At 44.4% G+C, this 23,458-nt stretch overlaps 2 protein-coding genes across 5 annotated transcripts in view; both read right to left on the bottom strand.

Annotated features, from left to right (window-relative positions):
* TAOK3 (TAO kinase 3) overlaps positions 1 to 16,829 on the bottom strand; it is a 199,108-nt gene extending 182,279 nt beyond the window's left edge. The window contains exon 1 of one of the 4 annotated variants that reach the window (XM_066603205.1): positions 16,447 to 16,829. The gene's annotated coding sequence lies outside the window, so the exon portion shown is untranslated. Of the gene's footprint in view, positions 1 to 10,815; positions 10,943 to 15,961; positions 16,118 to 16,446 lie in introns of those variants that run through there. The other 3 variants (XM_066603200.1, XM_066603202.1, XM_066603203.1) reach the window with 3 other exon arrangements.
* LOC136627809 (uncharacterized) overlaps positions 1 to 23,458 on the bottom strand; it is an 884,798-nt gene that overhangs the window by 389,761 nt on the left and 471,579 nt on the right. The gene's annotated exons all lie outside the window — the stretch shown is intronic.

Raw genomic sequence — 23,458 nt, 5'->3', positions numbered from 1 at the left:
GGTAGGGCTTACATTTCAAGCCACCTCCCAAAAAATCCTCACAATCGGTGCTACTAAGTCGCTGTAACACTGCGAGAAACGATCCAATTTCGCTGCCATATTCATGCATCCATACTGTGTCGCCCCCGTGTGAAGGAGGCCTTAAAGGGGTTGTCCCGCGGCAGCAAGTGGGTCTATACACTTCTGTATGGCCATAATAATGCACTTTGTAATGTACATTGTGCATTAATTATGAGCCATACAGAAGTTATAAAAAGTTTTATACTTACCTGCTCCGTTGCTGGCGTCCTCGTTCCCATGGTGCCGACTAATTTTCGCCCTCCGATGGCCAAATTAGCCGCGCTTGCGCAGTCCGGGTCTTCTGCAGTCTTCTATGGAGCCTTTCGTGCAGGATGCCGGCTCCGTGTAGCTCCGCCCCGTCACGTGCCGATTCCAGCCAATCAGGAGGCTGGAATCGGCAATGGACCGCACAGAAGAGCTGCGGTCCACGAAGACAGAGGATCCCGGCGGCCATCTTCAGCGGTAAGTATTGAAGTCACCGGAGCGCGGGGATTAAGGTAAGCGCTCCGGTAAGCTTTCTTCACCTCCCTGCATCGGGGTTGTCTCGCGCCGACCGGGGGGGGGGGGGGGGGGGGGTGAAAAAAAAAAACCCGTTTCGGCGCGGGACAACCCCTTTAAGAATTGTTCCTACACTTCCCTAAAGGAGTCTTTTGGGATGGAGAGCTCACACGAAGACGTACTTGGCAACTGATGGGCATTTTTATCCTCCCTTATTCTGTACATGGTTGCTTGTTTCAATATTTGTGGCTACCTACGCTGCGAAAGGAGGAACGCAAAAGCCTAGCAAGTGTCATAACTAATGACAAAGCTTAACTACATAGCTAGTACTTGCTTAGTTTTGTCTCATTATGCACATCAAGTAATAGCTACGGCATCACAGGCTAGAGAACACAAAGCTTATCCTCCTCCAAACCCAGCTCTTATTGAATTTAAGAAACTAAATAGTTTCCGGTATTATTGTATCTTGTCACCACCAGGAAGCTAAGGGCTTGATAGGAGTTGGATGGAGGAACGCCCCTGTCACACCCCTAGCTCCCGATTGGGTGACTTATCAAAAGCTCCTTACAGCAGCATGTGTATACATTTTTCCCTGGGCTGTACGGTAACAGTTAAGGTTAGGGGTTTGTCTTCAGGTGAGCATTACATTTTTCGCTCTAAATAGTTCCATGATACAGGGGTAACATGGAAGCATTAACAGTGATTAATCTAAGCCTCACCTTAAGACAAACCCCTAACCCTAACCGTTACCGCGCAGCCCAGGGGGGGAAAAAAAATAAAAAAAATCTATGCACACACTGCCTTACCTCTAAAATTGCCCCATGGCAAGCGTTAGAGCGAACATTCGGCCTGCAGCAATCCCCCTTCACAGGGGCAGGGGTTACGCAGAGTCTGTGCTCCAGTGTCTGCAGCCACCGCCCCAATCCCCCTGCAGTGAGGCACGGCCTCCGCTACCTTAATGCTCTTCAGTCTCCTGCCTGCGCCCCTATCCACCTGCACTCAGCCAGGGGCTCCGCTCACTCACTGGTCCGGTATGTACTGCCGCAATCCACCTGCATTAAGGCACGGCCTCCGCTGCTCTGTACTCCGGTGTGTCCCACCGCTGCATCTGCTCCGATCCTTACCGCAGGTGTAGGGCCATTACCAATGCCTCTGCGTCTCCTCCCGCAACTCGGTGTCCATGTGCTGCCGCTGCCTCCACAGCTCCCAGGTTTGCCCAGGTCGTTCCCTGCCTGAGGATCCTCTGCCACTGTAGAAGAAGCCTTAGTGGGCTGCCAGGACATGCAGCCGAGCTTGCTCTGTAGCCAATCAGCTACAGGGGGTGTAACTGGCCTGTCAGTCTTGTCTCCACCAGGACCTCCTAGTGGTGACAAAATACAATACCATAGTTTCCAATCCAACAATGTGTTCTTCCCTAAAAATAACAAACAATGCCTAAAAATCCTGAGTCAAATGCACTCTTCTACAGCACCATCATTCCTTTCACACAAAGTTCCCACGCCTTAATTTTTCATCTTCACTCAAGAAGTATTTTTCTTTTTATTAGGCTAACTGAATAAGGGAAAGTAGACTAGACAGAAGATTGTCTAAGAAGAACAAATACACACAAAAACCTTAAGGGGCACTAACTTTTAAGTCAACTTATGCTTATCTACTAGCTAGTGTTAGGCCCCCTGTCCATGGCCGTTGCGGAATATCACCAGCGATATTCCGACGTGGTGGAGCAGTGGGGAGCGCTGACAGGTCTCAGGCTCACCTTGGAGATCGCAGCAAATCTCAGCATGCCACGATTTAGATCTTGCAAGCGGAGAATCACTATGATTCTCCGCTCGTGGACGCCGTGGCTGCGCTTTCCATAGCAACACTATGGAAATCGTTCACTGCGTTACCCGTGTCTGGATTATCGCCGCGGGTAACGCAATGAACAATCGCTTGTGGACAGGCAGCCTTACTCTTATTTTCAGTAACATACTTGCATTAAAAATTTTTACTACTGTAAATCACGTTTGAAATGGCTGCCACCAGGGGTCTTCCTTCCAGCTTCTCTGCCATCTACTCTGTCCTTCGGTACATAGCTTTCATAGCAACAAGGACATGGTGACTTTTCTATAGCCACAGTGGGAGGGGCCATCTTCACAAGTGGTTCCAATGCACTTACAGGCTGCAGTCTGACAGATCTGTAGACACTGTGATAACGATCTCCACAATCTCTGGCTCTTCTGCTGCTTACAGTGTGTGGATGGGTGGGTGGGCGCACACGCACACTCTATAGTGGGTTTACCAACCATTTGGCCAGACTGTCTCTAAATGACCCATCATCCTGCAAAGCAGAGGGTTGAACATTCAGATACTACCTACCTTCTGATAGGACCAGGGACAGTGCAATGTAGCATGGGAAATAAAGGAAAGAAAGTCAGCATACAAACCGCTGACAGAATGCCAGGCTTGCTAACCACCTCTTCCCCACGAAAGTGGAATGCAAAAAGCAGGCTAACAGAAAAATGGTAAGGCCACCTGAAAATCAGAATTTACAGGCATAAACCAGGGTGCAAAACTTTTAAAACTCAGGTACGCTTTAAGGCTTCTGTTACACTAGGTTATGGTCACTGCATTTTATGTACGTAATTTTACACGTATATTATTCAATACCAATCTTCTATAGCCTTTTACTGTGCCTTTCACACATAGTGAGAGAACTACATGTACAAAAAAAATAAATAAATAAATAAAATTGTGGCACGCACTCTTTACGCATACATGCCAAGATAGTGTATGGGGATTGTCGGGATGCAGCAAGTACGCACGTCATCGTATATTTACGCACAAGACATACAGCAACCTATACACGTGAGAGAGAGGCGTAAGGGATAAAGGCAAAGATGGTAACTAAAAGTTTTCAGAAGGAGAAAAAAAAAAAAAATGTAAAAAGATGTTGCCGAACATAAAATGGCTTAAAGGGGGGGGGGGGGGGGTGAGGAATTAAAAAAAAAAAAAAAAACACACCACGACAGTAAAGGGAGCAAAGAGTGCAAAAACTGGCCTCCAAGTTGTGCAGGAAAAGACACCGAAACCTGCAGCTGTGAGAGTGATAGCACAGATCCATTATGAGCCTTTTCTGTGATAGATCTCTTACTTCTAATTGCTCAGGATTCCAAATAGGACAATTATTTAATATATAAACATTGGTCCAAGAAAACAAAACAAAACAAAAAAAACCCCATTAGAATCAATGGGGCTAAATTTTCTCAGTTAAAAAAAAACCTCAGACAGCACTGAGATGTAAAAGTCATCCATGTGAATAAGGCCTTACAATCACATGACCAGCCACCAATAATAAAATAATGAACAGCCAGTGGCAAAAAAAAAAAGAAACGCATTACAGGGCGAAGTTGAAGCGGTGAAACAGGAGTGGAATATGTTGTTGAATCCGTAGGTTTATGCAGAGATGCAAATAACTGTCAAGTGTATATTCTCTCTGATCACACACTGCGGAACTTCAAAGAACATCACGGCATTAAGAAGCTGGATATTAAACATGAAGTGTTGTCTGCTGATGATGTTTAAGCTGCAGAAAGATAGATTAGTTAAAAAAAGAAAACCCAAAATCATTCCCAACAGATTTTGAATTGTAACGCAAAATGCGGTTGGGGAAAGAACATAAGAGTAGCGCTATTACATGGCAACAATGTATGCATCTTCTGATGGGACCCTTGAAGGAGCATGTTTTGTTTTTTGCATATATAGAACAACATAGGAGCTTCTATGACTACTGGTTTTAGCTGCCATGCCATATATTGGCCATCCCAATCTTGGCTCCTTCTCCTCCGATACGGCACAGTTAATGCAGTCTTAGGGCTGACATTGTGATTGTTCTCAGCAGGAGAAACCAAGTAATCTTATAGATTGTTAGCTATTAAAAAGGTATTAGGATACCTTTTAAAGGCTAACAAAAATTCATGATGTTAATGCAAGCTTTCCAACCTACTTTGGGTTTTTTATATCACCCAATGCTGGCACCTCATTTTAATAAGCAGTTACACAAACATGTAGTAGCTTCTGCTTCGTTTTCTAGCCATGCTGCTTACTTACTTTCTATGAAGTATGAGGGGAAAAAAAAAAAAAATCACTGAAAAATAATCCCAATGGGAACTTCCGGTATCTTTGATTCCATTACTTCAGGCAAAAAAGTTAGAGAGAAAATATAACTAGATAATCAGCAGACTAAGTAAGAGTCTCAGCAATTATGTAAACTGTATTTTGGAAGTTTCCTTTTACGTTATAAAGGAGAATCTTCTAAAGCAATAGAACAGATCCATCGTCGCTAGAGATGAGTGAGCATACTCGCCAAGGACAATTGCTCGATCGAGCATTGTCCTTAGCGAGTATCTCTCCGCTCAGGAGAAAAGGTTCGGCTGCCGGCGTGGGTGACAGGTGAGTTGCGGCAGTCAGCAGGGGGGAGCGGGAAAGAGAGAGATCTCCCCTCCGTTCCTCCCCCCAGCTCCCTACCCGCCGCCGGCAGCCGAATCTTTGCTCCCGAGCAGGCAGGTACTCGCTAAAGGCAATGCTCGATCGAGCAATTGTCCTTAACGAGTATGCTCGCTCATCTCTAATCGTCGCACTTCTAACTAGATACCTAGCCAGACTATATACTAAGCACCATAACCGAACAGTAGTCATTGCTTTGCTCAGCCTAAGGCCTCTGACACACAAACGTATTTGGGTCTGTGTTCTATCCGTATTAATTCACGGACAGCACACGCACCCATTATAGGCTATAGAGCTATACACACACACACAGTTACTTTTTAATACGGTGTGAAAAACTTTATTGTGTATTCTATTCTTGTCTGTATCATGGACGAGACTGGCAAATGCATGTCAATGTGCTGGCCGTCTGTGTATCAAATAGCACAAACCGCTCAGTGGCAACTTCCACATACAAGTATGCATTCTGCTAATAGAGACAAGTGAAAAAACACCAGAAAATCAGTACCCAAAGTTCCTGACATGTATACGAATTAGTGCAGAACATAAAAAAAAAAAAAATTGGAGCAACACTATGGTACCACCTGATCTCACTGTCTTCGCACAGTGGGGTCAGCGGGAGGGACGCTGTGTCAACAAAAGGACCCAGAGGAGACCTACTGCGCAGGACCATTCCTTTTATTCATCAGTTAGCATTTCAAAAGGCCAATTTACATTACAGCTGCTAAAATAATTGGCAAAAACAACAAGCACTGCAGCCACTTGCAAAAAGGAAAAGTGGGAAAAGAAATAGGGGAGCAAAAGGAACAAAGGTGATAGCGCCCTATAAAGTACTGACAGGTCCTCTTTACAGGGATTTTCTGAAAATTGTAAAAAAAACTTTAGGGGCAAAGAAAAAAAAGTAAGTTCTAACTGGTCAGATGCCTACTAGTCCAGTGCAGGCAGAAGCTGCAGGAGTCATGTGCCGTTCCTGATGGAAGTATCACCGTTGAAGGCAGCGATTGTACATGTGACCTGCCAGCCAATGAGCAGCACCTGACTGCTCCATCTTCTTCCAGGTCTCCTGTCCTGGACATCTGGCCAGCAAGTATGGTCTCCCCCACCACCAACCCTTCCCCGCACAGGCAAACTTTTTCCACTTTAACCTCATCCCCTGTACTCATCAGAAAACACAAGCCAAGGTCTCTGTGTCCAAAGGGCACTGGTGAACGAGGCTCAGCAGTTTCTCTAGTCAAGTACAAGCGCTTCTTTTTGCTAAGTTAGAATGCGCGCTTATCAAGATGCCCTTCACGCTGGGAACAAGATGCCCCCACATACTAGAGAATGCTCACCACCTAGGCAATACAAACCCTGAAGGTCCAGAAAATCATGTCAGGAACTCAGCATGTTGTACCACAGTATTACATTATACTGAGATCTGACAGGCAATCAAGTCACTCCACAGCTTGATCGGCAATCTGCAATGGCAGCCCTGGGGGTACCATGCGATCTCATCACAGGGGGCCGTTCGGGACCCCGGAACGCCAATCAGGGAATTTAAATGCCACTGTCAGAATTGATAGCAGCATTTAAAGAGTTAACACCCGCATTGCATGGAGCAGGATTGGCTTCAAATCCTCCTCCATATAAACCCCGAACCCCTATGACATAACTGTATGTCGGGGTGTTAAGGGGTTAAAAGAATGCTCCTGTGTCTGGGTAATTGTCATACTTGTTGTAGTGGCCCAGTTCATGCTTTCCTGGCCCCCTCCATATTGTCATACATGTCATGTCTCGAAGCACTGTGCAAAACGGTCTTGTCATTCTACTACGTGTATTGCACAGCTGCAGCATGTGATGGGTTAATGTGTGCAAAATATGAGCTGACTGTCTGGTAAATGTAACCATTTATGTCCTCTCACGTGGTATGAATGAAGGTATGAATGTGAGTGCTTGAGAGTGGGAAAGGAGTTCAGTCCATCTTCCAGAGCTGGCAGAGAGAACACAGAGGCACATGGGGGCACCTTCAGCCCTTATGTGTTGAAGATGTAGTAGGAGGAGGAGAGGTTTCCCCGGAGTGCTTGTCTTTATGATGGAGAGAGCCCCCCCACGAGAGAGAGACAGCAACAAGTGAGTAAGACTTTTTCAAAGCCCAGTACAGAGGTACTCTTGCTTCAACTGTTCACACCCAAGCTTCCTGAAGTCTGGGACTGCTGGAGTGGAGGTACGCGTCCACAATTGTCACACACACACAGAAGTCTGGGATCGCTGTGTGGAGGTACTCATCGTTAATGTTGTAGCTATATACCGGTATTTGTCATTTTGCCTGAACTTGGAATACTGCTGATTTTTGCCATGTACCGTTTGAAGTTATTATCCAGTAAAGTTATTCCAGACCCTGACTGTTCCCAGGGACCTGAGGTACTTTAACATTGTCTGTTGCTCAGTTATTTCCCCGCCGATGTTCATGCCGGAATGGTGGTGTCACTCGTGACAATCCCTTCACCTGTCCTAATGTTTATTGGGCATCCCATGACAGGGGTGTCCGGAAGAGGCTGAGCGCGGCCCTGGCCTTGGCTGCGTGCGTCCCACTGGGAGGGAGCATGGTAAGTGCCGCAGTGACAAGCCAGCATTTTGCCCTCCCAGCACCTCAGTGTATGCCATGTGCCTGCCTGGGGGTCACCCTACGGGACGCTGCAATAGTGCCTCCTGAGGCCCTTTAAAGTGGTTGTACCAGGATCACAAGTTATTCTCGATCTATAGAATAGCAGACAACTTGCTGATCAGTGGGGCTATCTTGAGAAGAGAAGTGGCATCACCTGACCAGAAGGCTGTGCTTACTGGAGGCCACCAGGTAAGAGGATTCCCGACAGCAGAAAGACTGGAGCTACACACAGATGATTTCAAGTCAAAATCCACACCAATGCGAATTTTGACTTTGTTTAGTATGTGAAAATAGTGCGGAATTTGCAGCGGAAATTTCTGCTGCAGAAATTCCGCAGCATTTCCACTACATGTACCCTTATAGTTGGCATGAGCTAATAGTTCAAACTAATATTTTATCCTGAACAGCCCCTTTAAGGACATTTATTTTTATACACTTTTAAATACCCTAAAGACAAAATGTCCCAGAAACAGATATGTGGAACAGCTAGAACAGACCATTCTACACAACCAGTTTGTCCCATTTGCTCACTGTGTACATTGTTTAAACTGGGGAACATATTACACTATAAAGGGACTGGGATAGAGGCAGCATGCATACAAGAGGAGCTTTAACAACATGTAGCATATTTCTGGGGGGAAAAAAAACAATTTTCATGATTTTTTTTTTTTTTGCTGCAAAAAAGTCACACCCAGTTAAAGGCAAAAGAGAATTGTGAAACACACTATAGACTGTTTATTTTGGCTCCCCCCCCCCCCCCCCCCCCGCACCCCAACTCGCATGTTGTTGAAAGATGGAAGTTTTTTTTTCCTCTTCACCATGTTTTTACATAGGCTTCTCTATAGGCTGTGCAAAAGAAAGGCAAAATAATAACACTGATGCAGAAATGAAGCCACCCCTTCATGGAGCAGGAAAAAGAGGAATCCCCTGTCCTGGGGTCTACATCTTATGACAGAACCAAATAGCGCCAAACAGACCCCACTGACTATAAAGGGTCCATTTGTCTTTCCAGTCAGCTGCCCGGCACTTTACGGCTGGACGAAGTGCTGGATGCAGTGCTTTTTCTTCCAGTATTTTGTGCCGGATCTGCAATGGAACCACGGACCAGAGGTTCCAGTACAAATGTGAAGCCACCCTAAAACGCTGGCCAGCTGTGCGGAAACCGAACGGACCCCATTATAGTCAATGGGTTCCATTTGGCGCTTTTCAGTTCCATTATTAGACGGAACTGTTCGGACAAGGGATTTCCCATTCCTGCTCCTTCAAAAGGAGCCCCAGACACAGATGTGAACCCTCTGTATTGGCTCATGTGAATGGGCATTTTTTCACCGCATAATACACGGTGAATGGAGTCAATGGACTTTCACTGATCCATGCACATGAACATGTAGACATTTGCGTGAAGATGCACGCGAGAAATAGACCACAGCATGCTCTATTTCTCGGCGTACCATGCAAACACTGTCCATACGCAATATACCGTATTGCATACATGCGGCGCTTTAATATGTAGCCCCACTATGAAGCACAAAAGAAATTAAAAAAACAATCACGCTGCACATGATTGTGTGTGATGATCGGCAGGCATTCACAGTACACTCGCTGCCCATATGTGGTCTCAGCCGGCTTTCTTAAAATGACCAGTAGGAATTTACTGATGCGCCCATGGACAGCAGGCCTAAGGCCTCCCTCACACAGACGTTTTTGTACAGTGTGCAGCGCAGTGCTAAACGCTGTACAACGCTCCCATTCATTGCAATGGGGCTGTTCACATAAGCGTCTTCAACATTGCGCTTTGACAGCGATGCATGTTATCTGTGCCCGTTATCAGCCATGCGTCGCCCATTGAATGGCGAGCTGTTTCAGCGCTGCTGAAAACATGGCACAACTTGGTACCACGTTTTTGGCAGCACTAGTCGCAAGCGCTAGCTGCACTACCAAAAAGAAATACTCACCTAGCTGGCGCTGTCTGGGATCTCGCAGCTGTTTTCCAGGGCTCTGGGCAGGCTGCCAGGCACTTGTCAAGCTGACAAAGCATCTACTGCTAGTGACGTGAATTGAATTCTCCCCCTCCCAACAAGAGATTGCTCTGATTGGCGGAGGCAGCACTCCTGAACCAATCAGAGCCGGCGCCCGATGCAGCAATCACAGCTGTGATTGGTGCATCCAGTGCTGGCTGTGATTTGCTGAGCCTTCTGACACTCAGCGGGCTCAGCCAATCAGAGCAATCTCTTGCTGGAGGCAGGGTCCTCAAACCCTATCACTAGCAAAAGATCCTCTGTTGTCAAAGACAAGTGCCGGGAGCTCCGGAAAACAGAGCAGGGACCCGGACAGCGCCAGCTAGGTGAGGAGTGATTTTTTTTTTCCCCTCAGCATCCTGAAAACACAGCCAAAACCTTGTCAAAAATGCATGACAATGCTGCTGGAACCGCAGTGTTAAAAACCGCTGCGTTTCTGCAAATGCCTGTGTGAGGTAGGCCTAAAAATGACTGTCATCTCTTCTCATATGTCTGCATTAGTAAATATTGCATTTACCACTAATCAGCAAATTCTGGATGATCTTCTCATAGATCCCTGCGTTGTGTTGTCCGTTCTCCTGACATGAAGTGTATAACAACTGGTATGTCCTGTGATATGCCATACATATCCGAGTGGGAAATACACCTTTAGAGACTACAATAAGCATGCTCCTGTTTGTGGAGATCAAGTTAGAAAAGTCAAAAAAAGAAAAAAAACTTACAAGCATACTGCAAGTCACAAAGTAGTCCTCAGTAAAGGTCATCAGCAGCAGCTTTCAGTGTATAAAAGTATAAGACAAGGTGGAAAATATTTGCTGTACAGATCAGCAGATTGTATCCGACACACCCAGAAGTTTTAAGCAGCTGCAAATGTTCTAAGAAAAGGAGGTTTAGCTGTAGAAGTAGTCGTCACATACACATAGCAAGTAACTGGCAGACCATAGCGGCAGCGGCCCGCAGTACCTTACAGCTGAAACACTAGATTAGAATTGTAACCGCTAGATTACCACCCAACGTTTCTTCAATGCCATCTAGAAGCAGAACAGGCTGCCTACATGTCAGCCACACCAATCTTATCAGCATCTGCAGGCAATGTCCTACCATACATACCAGAAGCGAAGCGTATGACTCCAGCGTGGCCACACCTTACTTCATGGCCTGAAGCAGCTGCAGCCAGGGGTCAGCCAGCCGCTAGTTTCACTACAACTCTACTTTGACGCTGTTTCCCCACTTCAGTCAACTTCCTGCATCTTACTTTCTTTCCTCTTTCTACTACACAGTAAGTGACTCAGACTGTGGCCGCTGCCATCACTAAAGACGTACAAGGAAGTGAGAGGATAATTAAAGAGAAAATAAAACGTCTAATATGAAAATAAAAAACCCGCAATAAAAAAAATATATGACACTAAATGGCAGGAATGGAATGACACGGATAGACTGGGTACGATAAAGGCAATAAATACCAGTGTAATTACATTCACTAAATATGGGCATTACATGCAGCAGACCAGAAATGTGATGCAAACACATGCACATGTTATCACAGGAGGCCACAGAGCGCGGGCTGAGGAGTTACCCATAGGGTGTGGACACATTTCCTGCTACAGAAAACAGCCGATGCCAGCCCTCCCACCAACAGTTAACCAGGGCACACATGCCATATCATAGTAATGCCTCAGCAGAGAACTGAGCAGGCTGCTACTGGATCCCATTTGTAAACTTTTAGGGCTCCGCAGACACCTTTTCAGCTGCCATGAATTTCAAGTGTTTTGGGTGGCATCTTACTGTCAATATTTAAGACATGCACTTTCCTACAGTCCTATGGGGAAGACCTCCATAACCAGAGCATGCATAGTAGAAAAAGCACCACAAACCCCCAAAAAGAAAAATGCTGTGTATGCAGAGGGTCTTAATTCCACTAGAACAGTGTGTTAATCTAACCTTAAAAAGTACAATGTTGGGTTTGTTCACATGGGGTGGAAATGCTGCAGAATGTCCAGTTTAAAAAGTCACAGCTGAAGCAAAGAATTGGAAGAGGAGAGAAGCGGTGCATCAGATCAGTGCCGCTGGTCATGTGATACCACTTCCACATCACCTGACCAGTGGCATGGCACTCACTTCAGGCTGTGGGTACTGGGCGACAGGCTGCGCTAACAGCACAAAGAATTGGGAGGCGAGTAGAGTGCAGCATCTGCTGAAATCAGCGGTGGATTTTGACTTCGTTTTGAATGCAGAATTTGCTGCGGATATTGGCGATCGCAATGTCGCTGCGAGAAAATTGTGGCAATATCGCAATTTTGCTCATGGAGATGTCTGAGCGCCAGCGATGAAAATCATTGGATTTACAATTCTGCGTTTTCACTCACTCTCGGATCATGCGAAAAGCGTATGATTTTATCGCAAGTGTGAAGGCACCCTTAGAACGAAATCTAAATTGTACTTTTTAAGGTTTCCGCACCAATGGCGATCCAGCACTGCAATCCTCGACTCGCCTGGTCTCTTGACAGAGGAATTCAGGTGGCAGTAGAGTCAGCGTTCTGAATTCCTGGCATCATTACTCAGGATGTGAACACTTCTTCCAGGAGAATGGGCAGTGACACTGCAGCCTCTGATTGGCAGGTAGCGGTCACCTGACTTCATTTCAACAGCCACAGGGCTGCAGTGCTGGATAGCGGACGCTGAAGATGTGCAAGTACCCTTTGTTTTATTATTTTAACTTATTTGGACTTAATTTAAAACTGCATATGTAACCCCTTAAAGCACTAGGGTGATGCAACATCTAAGTTGTTTCTTTACACGTAAACCCAAGAAGATGCAGAGAATGGATTCTTACCAGATAAAGCTATTGCCACACTTCGTTTTTACATCCAACGCCACTCTATCTTAGGTTTTCGTCTTCTATGCAGAAGTGCTGGCTGTTCTATATGCAGTTTTCCATATAGAAACCATATCTGAGACAGAACAGCACTGGATGTAACATGAAGGGTGAAAGTAGCCTAATAGGTATAAAATGTTTTAGTTCATACTATCCGAAAAAAGGACAAGACTTGAAGCTTCAAATACATTTCAGAAAGCTTTCCGAACCAGTGGACGAGGAACTGATCCCAGCCTTATCTCTCAATATACAGCTTATATGCATTAGCCCTCAGACTTCTTGCCCTCAACCGTATTCGAGTGCTATCACACCTGGTGGACGAATCTGAATCTCCTACATGCTGATCTGCCATTGATTTCACTTTTTGCAAAACTGCCACAAATCCACATTAGAAACTGGATGTGTCAAGCTTTTCAGTTACTCTGCTCCCAGATCGGAGCTGAATGAAGATAGATTAGGCACCATTGGCTATAAAGCTATCTGTCAGGCTTTGGGCATGCTGTCTGACACTCTCTGGGATGACAGAGCAGCATGCAGTGCTATTTTGACCAGGATTTTCTGCCAGATCTACACCTCGGAGGTTCCAAATGTTTATGGGCATATATATTTCACCTAAATAAGTGAAAGAAAAAAAAAAAAAATTTAAAAAAATTAAAAAAAAAAAAAAAATCATAATGTTGCGCACTTATGATGCTCCGCATACGGTTCTGGAGACCTGCGGTCAGGCTAAGACACACTTCAGAACTCCATCTGTGAAATAGACAGCGCTAAAGACAGTGTGGTTACCCCCTCATATAGATACAAGTCAGTCTCAGGTGGTCACAATGAGATCACATGACCCACCTGAGGAGAAGGAAGCCAGGAATTTTCAGATCGAGAGAAATAGCTAAAATAATACTACTGACATAAATCCTGGGGACCTGGTTACATAATTGTCTCAAGACAGGCCGACATGTGGGGGTTCTCATGGACAGCCAGATGTTTTATGAAGCATCTTGGACATTGGGCTCAGATTGTTTTCACACTGTGCAGATTTGATCAGCACTCTGCGTTCATGTCGGCTTGAAGCTGAAATCAGGAGTGCATCAAAAAAAAAATTTTTCTAAAAAAGTGCAAATCATCCTGATACAATGCAAGAAGTATAGGATTTACTCCCAATTTGGGCTTTAAAAACAGACTCAAAACACTAACCTAAATCTGCATTGTGATAAAGTGGCCTTAAACCACCCCAAATTCCAGGACTTACTAGACTTCTCCGAGTCTGGTTCACTTGATCCAGATCTGGGGTCTTGCAGGTGCATTATGGCTGTCCGAACAAGGCCCACAGCTCCAGGGGGTTACCAAATTGCACAACTTGCCTCAAAACTAACTAAAGATGCGATGCAAATCGAGTTTGCACCCCTCTATGTTGCGGTAACCTGGGGTAAATGTGTTTTGGGCTCGTTACTTGATGAATTGATGCAAACATTGTAAGATGACGAGGACTTGAGCGGCAGCTGCTGGAAATCGAGGATGGTTATATCACAGCGACTATTTTCAGCCACCAACTCAAATTAACACATTCACAAGTGTGATTTCTGTTACTAAGTGGAAAAATAAAATATTCCACTTTGTTTCACACATTGACAACGCATTTTTTGGAGTATTTTCACAGGCTTCCCAATTGTCATCGTGTTCAATATATGAAGAGGATTCCTTGTCATGCTGAATGTATACAAAACACAAAGAATGAAACTCTCGTCAGATGTGAAAGGGAACTCGACAGGCATTACATACTGTGCATAGCCAGCCACACACTGACGTATCATTCCAGCATTATGCCATCACTTGCAGCCAGGCTTCCAATGTTACCCCAAAATTGACTTTTAATCAATAGTCCACAGCATAGGTGATAAAAGTCTGATCGGTAGGGATCTAACCGCTGAGACCCCCACTGGTCCCAAGCACAAGAGTTCCGTGTTCCCTTTTCCTCCTCGCTGCACCCCCCTGCAGTGGTGGAGCATGTGTGGTGACGCCCCATTGATTTCAATGGGATTGATAGAAATAGAGTACAAGCACTCAGCCATCTCCAACAGTCCCAATGAGGAATTCAGTAGCACACTGCATGCCCATCCGCTGCTCCATTCAATCTCCTCCTAACTACAGAGAGCCCGCAGTAAGAAGAGGGAAACATGGATTGTTGGGGGATCTAAGAGGTGAAGCCCTTATGATCAGACCATTTTCTGATAAAAGTCCATTTTGAGATGACCCCCCTTTAACCTAAAGGGACCTGCACTGACACAGAGCCTCGTAAACTATGGCATTTATTAGTTTCTCCTCCTTGTGCACACACAATTAAAGGGGGATCATCCAGCAATGTGAGCTGGTGATTAGCTGTGGTGGTCACATGTCCCATTGGCATGACATCATCGCTGCTGCAGAAGGAAGTAGAGAGCAACTGGAGACTGGGCACCATGGGAAAAGTAGCGGTGGGTGATCAGAGTAAGTTTTTTCTTTTTATGCTTTTACCAAAAGGCTCAGCAGCTTTGAAAAGTAAAATATTTTGTAGCGGTTTAACCCCTTTTAGGGTGAAAAAAAACACTGCACATAAGATGGCTTGGCATCTCTAACTGGGAAAGACGGACAAATAAGAGGTAGCGTGTGAAATTGAGGCTGTATTTACATTGGCAAGCATGATATAGGGCTAGGAGAAGAAGAAAAATAATAAAATATATATATAAAAAAAAAAAAAAAAAAATCGGACCTTTGTTACTTTTGCTTGTGTTTTGGCTTCATAAATGCATCGCTGTTCATGCGATTGTCGTGTGTAGAAAAAAATTTGCATGTTGCTCTAATAGTTAAGATGGGAAAAAAACCTGCAAATCACATCATGAGTGTGATGCAATTTTTTCACAAACCCATAGGAAATAATGGACGATTCTTAAAGAACCGCCCAAAAACAGAAAAACTGCAGTATGTCCTATCTCAGGCCCATGGCCCAAATGTATAACCTATATCAAATAGGTTCTTTAACACGTTCCACCCATATTGCATCGGACAGAACTCCCATGAGTTTCTCCTCCTACAACACGACATACAACCCTGCATGTAGTTTTGGTTCATACTTCAACTTAAAAGTCCATTCCCTATAAAAGTCCAACTAAATACCACTCACTCTTATATAATTGATTGCATGGGATGTCAGCGAGCCGTGATCACAGAGGAGTAAACCTCCTTTTTAGCATTCCTGCCTGTCCTATCAACGAAGAACATCCTCTCTGTACCCTGAACTAGCTGATAACAGGGAACAATAGATAACATTTATTGGCACTGTCCCTTTAAATGGCAGACGACAGAGAAAAAAAAAGGTCAAGATCCCACCGTAAGAAATGTATTACTCACCCCAAGGAGGTCACAGCACAGGAGTTACAGTGGGCATCACTGCCAGTGCAAATGCCAACTTGGCGCCATGCACGGTGTGGTCCTCCTTTCTTTAGCTAATTCTAATGGGAGTCACACAGCCTCCTCCTGAGAAGTCTTGGAAGAGATGAAGTCATCTTTGGACACCAGTCTCATTATGTATATGAGGAGCCATCAGCAAGGAACAACACAAACAGAGCGAGATAATGTGCGGCTCTCTGCATCCAGCTGCCCGATCCGCCTGTGCAGCGAGCGGATGGCACCTGGGTGACTCATTCAGTCTATAATTGGTAAATTCCTCACTTGCGATCCCATGACTATGAGCCACCCGCACACTGATGCAGAGATGAGTAAGCCAGGCGGGGAGCAGGGGGTTAACCGCTGCAGAAGCTGCCTACTCGAGGTGCTCCTCTGCACGCTGCATGTGCTCCTCAGCAGGGATGGCGACTAATACGCAGCACTCTTACCTGAGTACGCAACTCTGGAAGAAACTCCGTCCAGTCCCGGCTGCGAACTCCCGTGCTGTCAGGCAAAGTGCGGGCGGGAGACACCTGTCAAAGTGAGTTGGGAAGAAAGTGCAGGCAGGATGCTTGGGGTGTCCTCGTCAGTGCGTGCCGGGCATGGGAGGGACTCCTGTCACAGAGTGGGGGGGCTGCATCCCGCACCAGCCACTTCCCGCTCGTCTCCAGCTTCTAGTTGCTTGCGGTGTCTTTCACTTCTGTCAGTGCTCCGCGCACGACTCCACAACACCTTTCTGACCCCTCGCGGCCCCCATCCCTCCTCAGGGAGAGTTTACTGATAAAGAAAAAAAAATGGAACCTCCAGCGCTCGGAGAACAGTCTTTCTAGGCAGAAGCAGCCGAGCGTCGAGAAAGCCGTTGCAGCTTAATCGCTAAAAATCCATTCACTGCGCGCTCGATTGCTCTGGCCGTTTGGAATAGGGAAGTGCGTGCTTCTTATGTTATTACATTTTTGGAGACCACGTGAGCCGCAGACTCCGCCCCATTCAGTGACATTCTGAAGTCTGTACGCTATTTTTAGCCCATTGGTTATTTGTTAACCCGATGACAGCCGGAGGCCAGAGTGAATTGGTCATGTTTTGTGATGTTACGTAAGCGGGGCTGTATCTGCTGTGCACAGAGGACGCGGCGTACAGTATAACAGTCGCGATTATTGATCTCTAGACCGTACACAGCAGATGGATTGTGTCTTGTGCACGGAACGTGGGAACTCGTCTTGTGCGCTGCAGAAGAGCGGAGCACATGAGATACTTGTAATTATAGAGACGCTAAAGCTGTGGGGGCGGCTGATGAGAAATTGGGTCATGTAATAAAGGCAGAATCGTCCTGATTTCTACTCCTGACATGTATCAGCCCTCTGCTCTGCTGCCCCCTGCCTGTGAAATGGGGAAACGGTGGGCTTTTAATAATAGCCAGTTCATAAAAAATGCATTATTCTGTTCTGACTCATTACTAGGCTGTCAGAATGTGTCTCCACAGAAAAAGAGGCATCCACATCAGCCACTCGGAGATTAACAGATTAAGGGGACGTTCATACGCTTTAAAGCAGCAGGAAAATCCAGCGCAGAATCCACGGCCAAAATCTGGGCATTAACTCGCAGATTTTTGACATGTACAAATTTACATGCAGATTTTCAACGTGAACGTTGCATCTGAAAAGGGCACATAGCACCTCTTTTTTCTGCGTAAGAGTGCCTTCACACTTGCCATAAAATTGCGCAATGCAAGAGTGAGTGAAAATGCAGAATTATGAAACCAATGATTTTTAGTGGTTTCATTCCCATTTGCAATGTTTTCACTTTTGCGATGTGGCGTAAAAAAAAATCGCGGCATGTCCTATCTTTCTGCATTTTGCTTTTGTTAATCTCCCATTTTTCACTATGGAGCCTCCTTTTTATGGCATTGTAAAGCACAAACTGGTGATTTTTGTGCAATGCTTTTTTTAACGTTAGAAACTCCTAAGAAAAACAAACAAGAAAATCGCAAGCGCTAGCGATGTTTTTGCAAGAAAAAGCATCGCTGATGCTCAGACATCATGTCAGCAAAACTGTGATTTTCTTGAGGCAAAAATGGCAATCACCAGCGTTAAGGAGCCCTTACAGTTTATTTTACAAAGTGTCATGTGAATGAGATCGCTTTCAGACGAGCGTATTTTGACTTCATATTTGGTCCCTATTTTGTAAACCGTAATACAGGGTAATGTAAATTTATGTATCTATTTACATGGCCCTATTTTTTAAGGCTGGGTTTTAAAAACTACTTTTGTCCATTTTTTCCTCTGTATTTGCATCAGTTAATATCATTTCCTGTGGTGCAAATACGGATCAGTATTTGTTCAGTAGAAACCATTGACAGCAAATACCGACCGAACAATGATGTAACATAAGGTTACAATGTCATCTGTAACATCTCGGTATTACAGATCCGTTTTCGGATATGTCACAATATGCTTGTATGAAACTGCAGACTGATTTATATTTTTTTGAACTACTTTATTGTAGAAGTGTCATGTGAATTACTGTTTCAACCATTGGAGGACCTTATTTTTTGGATATTACCGAACACAATTCTATCTGTAGTTTGGCAATTTATCTTATTGGAAATATTGTACTCTAATTCCTATTTGAACCTTCTCCACTTTTATGCTTATGATGTAATAGGGCAATTAGGGCAGGTTCCTGCTCAGGAGTCGCCCTTTTCGGGGCGGGTACCTGCCATTGTTAGTGGCATATTAGGGCCTGAATAGGGCCCTACCCTTTTTTCTTCACTTCTACATATCTTATGTGGGATAAATAAATGTTATATTTTCATTTCTTAATAAAAAAAAAGTCCTTTTGTCTGTAAGCTGCTTGTATTAAACTGGTCTCATAGTGCTTTTTCTTAATCCATTGAAAATAATAGGGATGGGCGATTAGCAGATGTGGCGTCAAATATGCTAAAATCCATTTTCTGGCCCATACAAATGAAACAGACCATTTATGGAGTAATACCAGCGATATTACAAGTATTTATTATATTAACTAGAAGTAGTGTATGTTATTAAAACAGAAGAAGACACTGTGACAAGTTTACATAATATATTACTTTCATGTATCTTTATGGCGTATATTGATATATGTTTTATCTTCAATAAAAAACCTTTTGAACATAAAATCTATTGTCTGAACAAGGCTGACTGGAAGCACACACCAAAATTTCATATGCTGGTATATAGGTAATCCATCAGACACCATATCACTGACTGTATTCTGTGGGGGATACACTATAAAATATGTTATGTAATACAGAATTGCTTTGGTTTTCAATATGGTGCAGTTCTATTACTTTAAAAACTGTGTTCCTTTAAAAACCCCATGCATTATATATTAGTCACACAATGCAGTTTTAGGGTACAGGGCGGTAACGCAGCACCCACAGAAGTCTCTTATGCCCCACTTTACTTCCGTATGTCTCAGTTTTCATACATTGGCCCATACGAATCCTACAGAAAAGTAAATCATCACAGCTGAAAGATAGAGGGTTTCGCTCATAAAAGCATTTCTGCCAGTGGGGAATATCTCCATAATGTGGCAATGTATGAAGTCAAGATATAGAAGCAAACTTAGTTTGGATCCACACGATCATATTGCGTGCACGTGAAATTTGTGCATGCGATCCGCAGAAAATAGAACCCATTGATTTTACATGTGTGTATTTGGCGTGCGCAATTCGCCCGTGCAAAAAAAAAAATACACACCATGCAGGATTTTTCTGCGCATTTAGGCTGCCTGCAGAAGTCCGGGTCGGATCCCCTGTGAGAAATCTCGCAGCGGGACCTGACCTGCGCCTCTACAGGGACCAGTGTGGGTCTCACCTGCTCCCGCGGCTCCGGCCCTTTGATATACCGGCTGCCGGACAGCCGGCGCATGCGCAGAGCGGAGCCGGCGGCCCGGGAGTGACATTTCTGTGCGGGCCTCGGCGAGACCTGCACAGAAATAGAACATGCCGCGATTTGTTTTCCACGTGAGATTTCACGCGGATAAATCGCCGCCATCTGCCTAGGATTGTGTTTTTTAATGCAATCCTATGGCAGCGTCCACGGGCGGAAATTCTGCGGGAAATCCCGCCGCAGAATTTCTGCCCATGTGCAGGGGGCCATACACAGGGAAAGAACACATCTTGAACATAATAAACTAATTTCAATAATTGAGAAAATCGGTGCACAAAAAGTACAGTAAAATACGCCGTGTGACTCTGGCCTTAGTAAAAAAAAAAAAAATCACTAGGACTCTGTATGTCTCCGCACAGGTTCTATGCGCACTTCTCTGCCATGTGCATTACGCTTCAGCAGGAGTTAAGAATCCTAACTTCAGTTGGCCTATGGTAGGAGTCAGTGGAAACAATTTCTGCTGATTTATATTGCAGTGCAAATATGTTGCAATAATATTGTGGTAGCCATTGCATAATTGTTACATCCGGTTATGCAACTTCATACATTCCTATGCACATGGGTGTCACTCCACGTTGTAGTTAGTTTATTTTGCATATTAATAAATATGATTTCACACTGTGTTCATCTAATAACAAGTAAAATACACAAAAATATGCACAATAAAACTACAATAATTTAGCACTGCAGCGACTCCAGGTGATATAAAGTAACCTTCCCTTATAAAAAATAAACAAGAGTTCTCTTTCACCCAAAACTTCATTTACTGAGTCTCATGATGCAGAGATCTTAGAGGTCCTTCCTGTATCTTGACACCCTTAGTGCCTTCACAGAGCGGCATTATGTTGCTCCTCAGCTTATGTATAAATAACTACACTATCTGCTGCTTTACTGGACCCAGGAGGTATACTGATGACAGGGCAGATCACAGAATCACACCATGCAGATGCCGGGCAGGGCCAATATCGGTAATTTCTGTATAGATACAATGAAATAGCCAGGGCCACTACTCGTATCACTCCTTATCTTCATCACATTCACCATTGTGAAGTCTCCATTTCACCTTTTTTCAGTATAATATTTTATGTTTTCTTCATTTTTGTTGTTTCCCTAATGAGAATAGTCTCCACATTTCTGACCCTAGCGATTTATACACACATCTATACACCGTAAACGTAACAGTATCTTCCTTCAGGGGAACCCTAACACACTTTACATAAGATCTCATAAGTCTTATACCCGATACCATATCTGTAACACATGGATGGCCTTAGCTATATGTGACCCATGCAGTTGCACAAGGCACTGACCACCAGTTTGTAAGAAGGGTACCAGGCAAATGTAGACTGGGGGTGATTGTACCCCTTAGATTTGCCGGCCAGATAATCTTCTTCCTTACTGTGGCAGTGTCTTGTGGAGCTACAAGAATCATCTTCTTCCTAGCTTTGTCTACTTTCCTCTGATGTTCCAAGGCACCCCTGTTAGCCTAGCGCAATTGCTTTCTTCTGCTACTCCATTTATGTTATAAGCTAGGTACTGGCATTGTATCTATATACTCAGGTTAGTCTCTGCTGTTTTTATGTTATGATCTGTTCTAGCGTGGGTATGCTGCTTTCTGCATAAGCAGAATAGAATATAGGTAGACTGCCTATCAGTGCAATGCATATATTGCTTTTTTCTTAAGAAGGGGCTGCCAAAAAAAAATTCCGGACGGGTGCCATCTTAGCTAAAGCCAACAATACCCAAGTATGTAGTGGGCCACAGAAAAGTAACCTGTGACAGAGAAAATGAGAAAGTGGATTATTTTTCTCCTAAGCTTTACTGATTTACCCAAATGTTACAACAGATGCTGGAAGTAGTAACCATTCACTTCTATGCACTTCACAACATGTTGGCTGATACTGCCTGCAGCTCTTCAACAGTGATGTTGCAGATAGTGTTCATGATGTTTTCACATGAACACTATCGTACACATTCTGCTTTACATTTCCCCACAGATAAAAATTACATGTGAACAAGCCAGGGAACCTGATGACCATAACTTCTTCCTCACAGTTCGCTCTTCTATAAACTGTTCATGAACCTGTGCCAGTGAGACGCGGGAGGTGTGACATATTGCCCCATCTTGTTGGGAAAAGCAGTACATTCTTTCATCTGGTGATGTAAAAGTGTTCTAACGTGTTGAGATAAACCACGGTATTCACAATTGATTAGAAGACAATTGGGCCCACTACTTGTGTTCCTGACACTGCACACCTAACACCAATATTCTGGTCCTACAGTAGTGTTTCATGAGCCAGGTGGGGATTTTCAGTAGACCAGTACCTGAATTCACATCAGCTGATAAATTAAACCATGCTTTGTTCGTCATAAAGCACAACAACGGGTCCAAAAGTCCTCTGGCAATCAGTCAGCAACCACTTACAGTAATTTACACGTTTAGCTGTGTTGAGCTCTTTCACTTCCTGCACACATTATTCGGCATGGTTTCTGGTTGAGAGATTCAGCATGTGTTGGCACATTGTTTGTAACACACCAACTTGCTGGGACAGTGTCCAAGTTGATATTCAGGGGCTATTTGCAATCCACTGCTGAATGTCACGGGTGACTTCAGATGTCCTCGATTTTCTTCAGGTTTATGACAGACCTGGTTTGACAGCATTTCTGAACCGGGCTCTGAATGCAACATTTAGCAGTACCTGCACACTTGTTGGCGCAGGCCTCTTGCATTTCCTTTATTAATCTGCTTCACACATAGCCCTCCACCATAATTATTTACTGTTGCAGGAAAAACACCAAGGAGCAGATTTATGAAAGCTGTGTAAAAGAAAATCTGTCTTTGTTGCCCATAGCAGCCAATCACAGCACAGCTTTCATTTCTTATTCTGCTGAGGTAAAATGAAAGGGCTACGGCCTCCTCCAAAGAGTGTAGTGCCAGAATTGGACGCAGGCTACTTTTCTGTGGCCCACCCTGTAGAATTATTGTTCCTTTCCAGTCAAACTTCTTATATTTTCTCGTCTATCCCAAAGTGATTTAAAGGGTTGCCTAATTTAGAAAAACCTTTTGCAAATTCCCTATTATGGAATTCTGTGCTAATAGATGGGAGGATCTCTTTTATTCAGGACCCTCTAAGTGGAAAGCAGCTACAAAGAGCTCTTGAGAAATGGACATATCAATTCTTCACATAGACAACCCATAAGTTTCATGCTTCTTTACACTGAAATTGACCTACAGATAAATCTGAAATAAATTGTCTGGTTTTCCTACATATTGCAGCAGATTACTGGTGGTCTAAGGTGCAGAAAGCCCTATTCCCGAGCCAATCATGGAGGACCCTCCTAACAGGAGATTGTCCAAAACAGTCAGTGACTGTTCTCTTAATAAATGCAAATAGTCAGTTCAGTATTTACAATGTGGACTTTTCCCAACCCAGGAAAGAGCACTGACTGATGTTTTTGCAAGTTGATCAGCTCTCACTAAGCTCCATTTACATGGAGCATTGATCTGCACTGTATGTGCCGAACGATTGTG

This window comes from Eleutherodactylus coqui, chromosome 5, assembly GCF_035609145.1.
Source record: "Eleutherodactylus coqui strain aEleCoq1 chromosome 5, aEleCoq1.hap1, whole genome shotgun sequence".
Classification (NCBI taxonomy): domain Eukaryota; kingdom Metazoa; phylum Chordata; class Amphibia; order Anura; family Eleutherodactylidae; genus Eleutherodactylus; species Eleutherodactylus coqui.
This window is presented reverse-complemented; position numbering and strand designations above follow the sequence as displayed.